This window comes from Chaetura pelagica, unplaced genomic scaffold, assembly GCF_000747805.2.
Source record: "Chaetura pelagica isolate M959 unplaced genomic scaffold, ChaPel_1.0 scaffold315, whole genome shotgun sequence".
Classification (NCBI taxonomy): domain Eukaryota; kingdom Metazoa; phylum Chordata; class Aves; order Apodiformes; family Apodidae; genus Chaetura; species Chaetura pelagica.
Window position 1 is genome coordinate 1,067,262 of NW_009953187.1, and position 10,316 is coordinate 1,077,577.

Genomic DNA, 10,316 nt, shown 5'->3' on the forward strand with positions numbered 1-10,316 from the left:
TACAAAGCCATATGACACAGTAATTTTAATCATACCTTTGTCTGAGAACTGAGGCTGAAGTCTCAGTTGCATCACCAACAGACATATGGTCTGAAATCTGTTCTGTGAACGTGAAAATGTTGCCAGTGGAACTTATTATTATTTTACAGATTGGATTAGTTGATAAAGGCATTATATGTGATTTATTCATATTGACTTTAAATCCTAGCAAAGAAAACAGTAATATTTAGACTATAAAGAAAATGCGACATTTGCACAAATTAGCCAAAGTATGAGTTAAAGGTAAACTCTACCTCCAGTTTAAGCAAACGACTTCTTACTAACAACAGACTCTTAATGCAATTGTTGGTATCAGTGGACCTATGGGTTATACAATGGTCATTAATGAAGCACAAGTAACCACATGGAAGTCACGATAATTTGTTTAAATAGGGAAATATATGTAGGTTATCAGTGAGAGAGACATATTTTCAATCCACCTTTTTTTTTTTTTTTTTTTTTTTTTAGAAATAAATGGCCGAGAAAGAGAAAGCACTTGCAACTACTGTTAGTAGAAGTAATGAATCTATTCCTACATGGTGGAAGTTCATACGTATGTTCTGTAATGGGATTAAATTATAGGGGGAGAAGGCAAAGGTTGTGACTCAATTTACAAGTATTATGGATTATTTTAATACCCACTCATCTATTGTAATTCCTGTCCAGATATGCTTGAAGAGAGAAAGTAATATCCCAGAATAAATCTCTTTCTAAATCTCTGCAAGATTCTCAGTCATAACCTGATTTCTGAGACAATCTACTTTTGAAGTGGGAGAAGGAGATGAAGTATTTTTGTCATCTGCATTGAGCTTATGCTCCTGGTCTTTTGTTCTGAAGACACTTAAGAAGTAAAATGTTTATTTCTAAATGACTGCATGTATAAAGATGGAGCCCTAAAGACAGATTTGGTTTTTTTTCAGGCAGCAAGAAGTCTCAAGCTTATTCATAAAAGTGCTCTTTATCACCAAAGTCAAACTGCATATACCAGCCTTTTTTTTTTTTTTTTTTTCTAGGTATCAGTGATAAAGAAATCCAAATTCACTACTCATATTTGGGACTGATCTTAGTTTTAATTTGATGTATGCAGTGCAAGCCAGAGATGTACTTCTGAAATTAGCTGCCCGTTAAAGAAATAGACTTAAAGTTTATAGCAGACACATCACCAGATGAATTAACCATTTAATTCCACTTCACCTAGATATTTCCTAAGGCAGATTATCATGGCAAATACTAACTTTTTCAGTTAGTAGAATTGTACATCTTTCAACACCAGTGATGCAGCCCCGCTGGATTCCTTCTCCCCTGGTGATGCTGGAACAAGCTGCTGCCTCCATCACAGGCTGTAGTCTTCAACTTGGAGGAAGCACAAAGTTGACAGAGAGGTGCTGGACACATCTTTACTCTCCCCATCTGCACCTTATGAGGTATCTGTGATGGTTCTTAGTGATTTCTGAGAAACTCTGAGTAGTTTTACCTGTCAGTGAGGCTGTCTGCAAAGCACTGTATGTTCATACTCCTTTTCTTATTTCATATTGATGACAACAGATGTCTGGTATTCTGAATAATTTCTCAAACGTACTGATGTCACTTAGAGTCAACAAAGGCAGTGAGGCTGCTGAAAAGCAAAAGGAATTATTTGTCCCAGTGCTCTGGATCTTCTTCCATCAGTATGTGGTGTTCCTTTTCATGGGTTCACTTTCACAAGGGAAAAGATTCTGCAATCTCCCACACAAAACATTTATTTCTACATCTCAGTTTATCATGGCATCTGACTCGAAAAGTAAGGCTGAGGACCCAAATTTAACAGTTTACAGCAAAGCCCCAGTCTGAAAATATTTCCTTCTCAAATTGGTGAACACTCTTCTGCTAACAACAGTCCTAATTTCCTCTCCTTCCTCCTCTTTTCCCTCCACAAGATTGGAAACCTCTCTGAACCTCATTTTAGCATCCCCAAAGCTTTGCAGAAAACACAATCATCTCCTGGAGCATTTCTCATGCACCACAAAACCTAACCATTTCCCAAACAGAGCAGTGTTCCCCTGGAAATTCCCAAAGTGCTTCTGCTACTAGAAAGCATTTGCAATTACCTCATTTCTATACTCTGGGGAAAAAAAAAACACGACAAAACTTGCCAGACAAATTCTATCAAGTTCCCACTGCTCAGTTCTTGTAAGCTGACATCAAGAGAACAAGTATTCACATTTAGCCACATAGCATACATAGAATTAATTTCAAACTAAATATCTGTATATTAGCTTAAGTGATTTACTTGAGGTAGATGTTTATACGAATTAACATTACCATAACATTAATATAAAAAAAAATAATCATACAAAGGTATTGAGGAATAAACTCAGTAGTGGTAAAATCAGTCTCTATGCTGCATACAAAGTCAGTATTACAAATATATGTGTATTTTTTATTGGTTTGGATTTCTTAACTTTTTTTTTTTTTTTTTTTAATATTTTTAATCCTAGGAGGACAGAATTCAAAGATATATTGCCTTTTGGAACACTAAGAAATTCCAGATCTGAAGCATAACATGTGGCAGATAGTATGAAGCAGAAAAAACAGGTATAGCCTTATCCACCATTTATTCTGTGAAACAGAAGGCAATTTTACTACTTAAGTGTCGGATTTCAAGAGATGCTCTCAAGTATCTTTTAATCCAACTAAGTTTATCTATTTTCTTGAAGAAATTTACAATTCAGCAGTTGAGAGTCTTAAACATGCTGCTTCTTATATTTTTGCCTTTATTGTTATTTTTTATAATGGATAGTGAAATCATTGCTGTTTTGTATGCAATTGCTTCACCAGGTTGCTGTAATTCTGTTTTCTCTTAAAACACGGATATGTTCATGGCAAGTTGAAGGGCACTGACTGATAACTTTGCCCTACTTAAATCAAGGATAAGGTTACCAGAATTTCCATCACTATGTGTAGGGTTATGCTTTTAAATTCAATGTTCATACTGAGTAGCTAGCAGAACTCCTAGCTAGGTATATAAATAATGGTGATAATTATACGATATTACATGTCAGTGCAGAGGTCCACCTACACAAGGTTGTGAGATTTTTGTGACAAACCAAAAGTTTATGATCTTTTACACTGATAAAAGCAACTACCTAACTCCAGATTCAATTAAGTACCTTTCTCCATGGAAAAACCCATTAACTAGAGTTGTAGGTTCTACCTAATCATTTAATTAATATATTTGGACCATCATTAACTACAATTTTTTCCCTAATTACTTCAGAATGAAGTTAAATTGTGAATTGAAAGGTATACTTCTGTTCTTTTATTTCAAAAGTCTCCAACTCTGAAGCCAGGATAATGAAATAAGTTTTCAGTAATTCAATACACAAACTAGGTAAAGTATTGTGACTGTAAAGTGGGGTACTGAGCTGTATAAATGGTAACAGAAACCAGCAAAGTCATTAGTAAGTATTTGTATTTTGACTTCGCACCTTGTATACTGTTAATTCATTAATGAATTTATTATGTGATCCTTATCACAATGTACAAAGACTGAGACATCCTTCAATGATTACAAAATTGGATTTTATCACTGGGCAAAACACCCCCAGTTACAAGTGTAGCGGGAAAGACTGTAGGTCTGTTCTTTCCCATCTGACTTTAGCCACCAAAAAATTATGTATTCATTGCACAAAGAGGGAGAAACATCTTTGTATTTCAAAACTTTTGAATTTGTATTAGGCACTCACAGATATTAAAGATCACTTCAGATTATTAAATATAGGCAAAGCAAGTCTTGTGCTAGTGTATGACCAGCTTCAGAGTGGTGAAAAAATTATCAGGGGAAGACACCTCTTGTGGACATCTTACTTCCACAGATGCAGTAGACTGTTGTGTGGAGTGACAAGAAATTCCATGACATGTCTTGCAGAATTCTAGTTTTCCAGGTTTTATTTGGTTTTAGCTGCCATAGACTTAAAAAACACATCAGGAGTACCAGATATTTGTATCATACAGAGGACTAGATAATCCCCTTTCACTTTATAGAATTTTGGAAAAGTGGATGAAATAATTTAATTTACTAATTCATCAAGCATAACCTGTTGAGGTTCTGTTCCGATAAAAATAATGTATGAGCTCATGTATTATCTATAGATAGTATCAAGTGGTCTTAAACTAAAGAATGAGATACAGAGATGCACATTCTGTTCAATATCTTCATCAACAACCTGGATGAGCAAACAGTGTACCCTCAGCAAATTTGCTGATGACACTAAACTGGGAAGAGTGGCTGACACACCAGAAAGCTGTGCTGCCGTTCAGCAAGAGCTGGACAGGCTGGAGAGTTGGGCAGGGAGTAACCTGTTGAAATTCAACAAGGCCAAGTGTAGAGTCTGGGGAAGAACAATCTCATGTACCAGCACAGGTTGGGGGCTGACCTGCTGGAGAGCAGTGTAGGAGAAAGGGACCTGGGGGTCCTGGTGGACAGGAGGATGACCATGAACCAGCAATGTGCCCTTGTGGCCAAAAAGGCCAATGGTACCCTGGGATGCATTAGAAAGGGTGTGCTTAGTAGGCCAAGGGAGGTTCTCCTCCCCCTCTATTCTGCCTTGACGTAATTCCAGCCCTGGTTGCTTATATCAGCTAGGGTGCACACTGAGAAGAATCCCTGGGATATCATCTCCCTCAGAGATGTTTAGTGGGGAAACGTGGGTCCAAATAGGCATTTCTGGCAATTCAAGGAGCTGACCTAGTTTGGTTTCACCAACTACAGTCAAGCAGTGGGTGACGATAGCATAATAGACCACAAACAAGTAAATAACAAAAAGGGTTTTTTTTTTCAAATAAAATTTTAAACAGGAAAAATAGTGGTGCTCCCTGTCTGTATCACTCTGATTAGCTGTTCAAGAAGCCACTTGATATTGTGCAGCTAATTTCCAATTGCTCTTTCTTCAGATTTCTGGAACCTAGAAATAAACTTGTAAAGAGTTCACTTGTCGTTACCATTCCTTTTGCTTTTTTTTTAAAACAGCCTTTCTTAGGATATGTTATTTGTTTTGTGGTGTGCTCTAGACTTTAGAATTTCCCAAAACCACCTGAAATTTCTGATAAGATCAAAACTTCACCACATCTATGATAGTTAAGGAGTGTTATATTGATTCAGCTTTCATTTCTAATCAATGGAAGTCCACTGGAGAAGTTATGCCAAACCACTGTTAATTCCCCCATCATGCACGCTGTCAGAAGGTGACAGTTTGTACTTTGTCCTCTAATTGTGCCTGCAGGCTACCCCTGCAGCATCCCTGAGGGTGGGCTGGCAGACAAATCATGCAGGAGCTTGGATGGAGAGAAGAAGGAACAGCTCTTTAAACTGTCATAACTAAATGTGTCAGCAAGCAAAATCCTTGCCAGTGCAAAGTCAAGCAGGTTATTGTCAAGCCCTCTTTTTAAAGTCTTAGATATCTTCAAGATGGAGTGTTTTCTAGATATTTATTTTTGTTGTTTTGAGTCTAAGATCATGAATAAGAATTACGCTGTTTAGGATAAAGAAAAACAAACCAACAAACAACAAACCCCACCACTTATAACAGGAGACAAGGAAAAAGGATTTGAAAATATCTTGGCTAGCTACAAGTGTCCCATTTTACTACTCATCATTAAAGACACAGAAGTAAAAACTAGAAAGACCTGGGGCCACTCAGAAAAGAAAATAGTTATACGTGGAGTTAATTACTTTCTTTTAAGGATTACATGAAAATACTAAAGATATATCATGCGAAAATATTAATAAAACATCACTCAGTTTTTCTACACAGAATGGGCAGTTTTGCAAAATTACTCTTTTGCCAAGATTTAGATGTAAGACAAATGTGTAATTTCAAGACCATCTTGCCAAGTAGAGCAAGACTTCCAGAACAGACCACAACAATATTAATGTGGGATATAATATCAATTTTTCTGCATTAAACAGCACCTAAATTAGGAGCGACCTTTAAAAGCAAGTTTATTGTATTATAAGCTTTGTGGAAGCCATTAGTAAAAACTATTTTCCAAAAGTAGTAACGTTTTCTGGGTTGTTGTGGGGTTTTTTTGTTTGTTCGTTCTGTTGGTTTTTTTGTTGTTGTTTTGTTTTGTGTGGGGTTTTTTTTCTCTTCTTGCATTTATTTAAAATAAAAACTTGTATGAAAATTTATGTTGCTTAGGAGTATATTCCAGAGGGATTTTGGTTTCAAGTCAGGAAAAAGCAGCTGCAGATGATAAATTCCTATGTGTGTATTTTTATGCAAATGTATCTGGCAATCAATAGGGAAAAGTGACAAAAAAAATATATATGCTCTAGAAACAGAATTATTTCTATATACTATGTTTTCAAAATTTCCCATGAGAAGACAGCAGCCTTACAAAGTAAATAGCAAACACAAACTTTAATCTTAAAAAAAAAGAAAAAATGAATCCATGGCAAGTTTTTCACAATATATTTATGAAAAGCATAGAAGATTAAAGGTTGCATGTACTGTCAACCTTGGAAACAGTTTCCATTAATTAAATATGTACACAATTCTAGCTATTACATTGGAAATATACTTTTGTGAGAGCATCTGGCTTAGCACTCCCTGTCATTTAGTCAGCAGGTTACAGACAGGGACAGCAACTACTCCATCACTGAAATATTTTAAGTCTCAAGTGCTTCAACAGAGGCCGAACACTGCCCAAGCTTTACTGCTCCTGCTCACTGAGGGGATGCTGCTGTGCTGGCCCATATCTTCCCTCAGGTTTCCTCTTAAGAGACACTTTGCCCCACTACATTCTTCCTGCCACTCATTTTTTTTTCATTGCACTCCCACTGTAATACCATTTTGTCCTTTCCCACTATCCCTGTCAAACCTGTAAACTGCATGTTTTTTTCATCAGCTCTATAGAAGACACTCCCATAAACATGCAGTGAATAGGGAAAGGAAGCTAGAGGTAGATACAGATGCACCATAGATTGCCATAATGGGTTACATTTGCTTGCATTGTTACTTTTTACTCAGAAAGATAAAGCCGTCAAGTCATTTAAAAAATAAGTTTCCAGAACAGTGACACCTGGGATATTTTAGCCTTCTCAATTTAGCCATTCATGTTTAGGAATACACACAAGAAATTCATGGTTTGTCTTTCCTGTCAGCAACCTGCAGCTTAGCAAACACACATAAAAGAAAGGCCTAACTGCATGGCCTGTTCAAATTATGGCATCTAGTCCTGATTTTCAATCTAGTCCCTCTGAGGCTCCTTCTTTAGATTAGATGCAAATGCATCATCTTCCTTTGCAGAAAGCCCTTGAGATGCACTCAGCTTTCAGTAAGGCTTGATGGACCACTTCCACCCCATACAGAGATAGGGGTATAAATAGAATCACAGAATTACCAAGGCTGGAAAAGACCTTTAAGATCATCAAGTCCAGCCTATGACTAACACCACCACATTGGCTAGACCATGGCACTAAGTGCCACATCCAGCCTTTCCTTGAACACATTCAGGGATGGATGCGTTCACTTCCCTGGGAAGTCATTCCAATTCTTTTGCACAACAACTTCAAGTCTATCATCTGAACACTATTTTGCCCAAATACAAGATAATCTTGAATCTAAGGCAATCCTCTCTGCCCAAAGAGCAAGAATAAAAAATACAGTACATTAAAAAAAGGAACTGTATGTGTCCTTCCTTTTCATGCACACCTTTCCTGTGCCACTGCACAGCTTGCTTCCCCTGCAGTCTGACTTTGTCCCCCATCCTCCTCTGGCAGGTAGGTGCTGGGTAAGTAGGAGGATAAAGAAAATTCATGGAAGTTGAGTTCCTCCTCTCACAATGACATTTCGGCTCGCAGAGGACCTATGCAGACAAATAGCCCTTAGGCTGTCACCCACAAATACAGAGTGAGCTATATCTTTCTAAACTTAATTCCCCAGGACAAAAATCTGGCTTTATGGTCAAGTTAATATGTGGAAAATTTCTTACTATCAGCCTTAACTCCTAAACTGAATAGACAGATTCCTTAAATCATTGTCCCAAGATGATCACTGATGAGGTCAGTGTGAGGTCAGATTCACATACTTCACTGTCCTTTGGGCAAAGAGTAGATGAGGTACAAAACACCTCACCCTCAGTCCATCTCCAGTAATAATAAAACATCTTAATTTTGTAATAATTTCAGTATTTCTTCAGGTAAAATATACTTACATTGTATATAAGAAATACTTAGAAAATTATAGATTCTGTCAAAAGAAAGACGATTTTAGGCAGAAATTCTAAAAGCAGTTCAATATCAGTGGGTAAGTAATGAACACTGGGTACAAATAACCTCCTAGCTTGACTTCTTGCACATACTCTTCACAAAAAAAGAAGAAAATAAACATCAAAGTATTGGTAACCTACTTGGACAAAAGCCAAATGTAATAAGCAAATACGTAATCATGATTATGGAATCTTTATCACACATATGACTGTAGGTGTCACACAATTTTAGTGAGATGTGTCACATTTATCAAACATATCAAATAAGCATGCTTAAGATCATTCTTAGAGAGCATTCATATTCAGAAAAATAATTGTTTATTCAATAAAAATCCAGATTGTGAAATGTTTTGTATTCAAAATGTGGTGTGAGAACAGTTCTAATGATACTCATCTCCAAAGCTGCTTAGAACAGTTTCACTACTTTAATTATACAAAATGTAAGCAGCTGGGTTTGACTATTTTAATGTAGTTTCTTATAATGTTTCTTTTCAAAGAGAAAAATAAAACCTGAAAATTCCCAAACCAGGAAATATTAGTTTAATGTGTTTGGAGTATAAAATACCTGTAGAAAAAGGTATTGCAAAATTTAATATAACTTTGAAATATACATATTGGACCAAATAGTATTCTCTGACAGAAAATTGAATATCAACAAAATTTCTAGTGGCTTTAAGGATCAGAAATTGGATGAAAGAGAATAGAAGTGGAAAAAAATTGCACAAATTGACATTCAGTGGATGTTCAGACAGTGTAATTTACATGTATAGGAAACAGAGGGAAGTCATTAAAGGAAAACCAAACTATGGGATAATGGAAGTCAAAATCTGTTCTCTTAGGACGTTAATTGGCCAACCTCATCATCACTTCTCTCTTGTAGGGACTTCTTCCCCATCTTGTTCAATCTACACCAGTCTAGTGCAGCACCAAAATTCATGGATGAATTACCCATTTTCATAAATACACCCATTCTCTGATAGACCCAGTCTACATCTTGTTACTCCTTATGTCATCTATCAAATCACAGCAAAAACATTTCGTTATAGTGTTCATACGTTATCATTTTCTCCATGATAATAAGAATGAACAGTGCAGTTTTGATGTTCTCATATATGAAAAATATCCCAGGTTTTTTTTCAAAACCATTAAAAAAGTAGGAAAAAATCTTGTAGCCTGCTTATGCAACACAATACAGAGTTGCTGTGACCCTGGAAAATCAATTAATCTCCCGTTCTGATTTTTATTTTTATTTTAACTTGTCTTCATCTTACAGAGTTAGATGTAAAGACTAAGCAGAAATGTTTGAACAGTATTTAAGTAGGGAAAAAGCTACCAAAAAAAGATTGCATTTTTTTCAATGAAAAAGACAGTATTATTTTATAAAATATTAATTTAAAATTGAATAATTATACAATAAAATAAGAATCATACAAATGCTAGCAATTGAGTATTGAAGTAAATGAAATGGAACATTTTAACTAAATTTCTGTTAAAACAATTAAAAAATTAACATGATTTGCAAACAGGTTTCCTCAAGGCTTTGTTTCTAAAAGATACATTTAAAAAACGTTGCTCAGCTTCTAAGTTAATAGCATTTTACTAGTCTTTTAAGTGTCTTTTAATTTTGTTATTCTTGAACTATAGGCAGTTGTTAGAACTTTTATGAGATCTGAAATTAGCAACATTTGAATATAAACCACCTTTAATCTCTTCTGTTTTAAAGCACTATATTGGGAAAACCAAGTTGTAAATACAAAATAAACAGGCATACATTAAATACTGTAATCACCACATCCTTGCAGTTGCCTTTATGTTCATACTTAAAATAAGGCAAATTCACAGCTCCACAGAAATTTGAGGCAGCTCAAAGCCTTGAAACATTTGCAATATTAATCTAAATTTAGAGCAAATTGTTCTAAGAGCTGACTTCCCACATCCCTGCCAAGAGCAGGCATGGCTGGAATAAGGCCATGGGACTGAGGCAATGGTGTGATGCTTGTGGCAGGGGGGGGGCCGCCGGGGGAAAA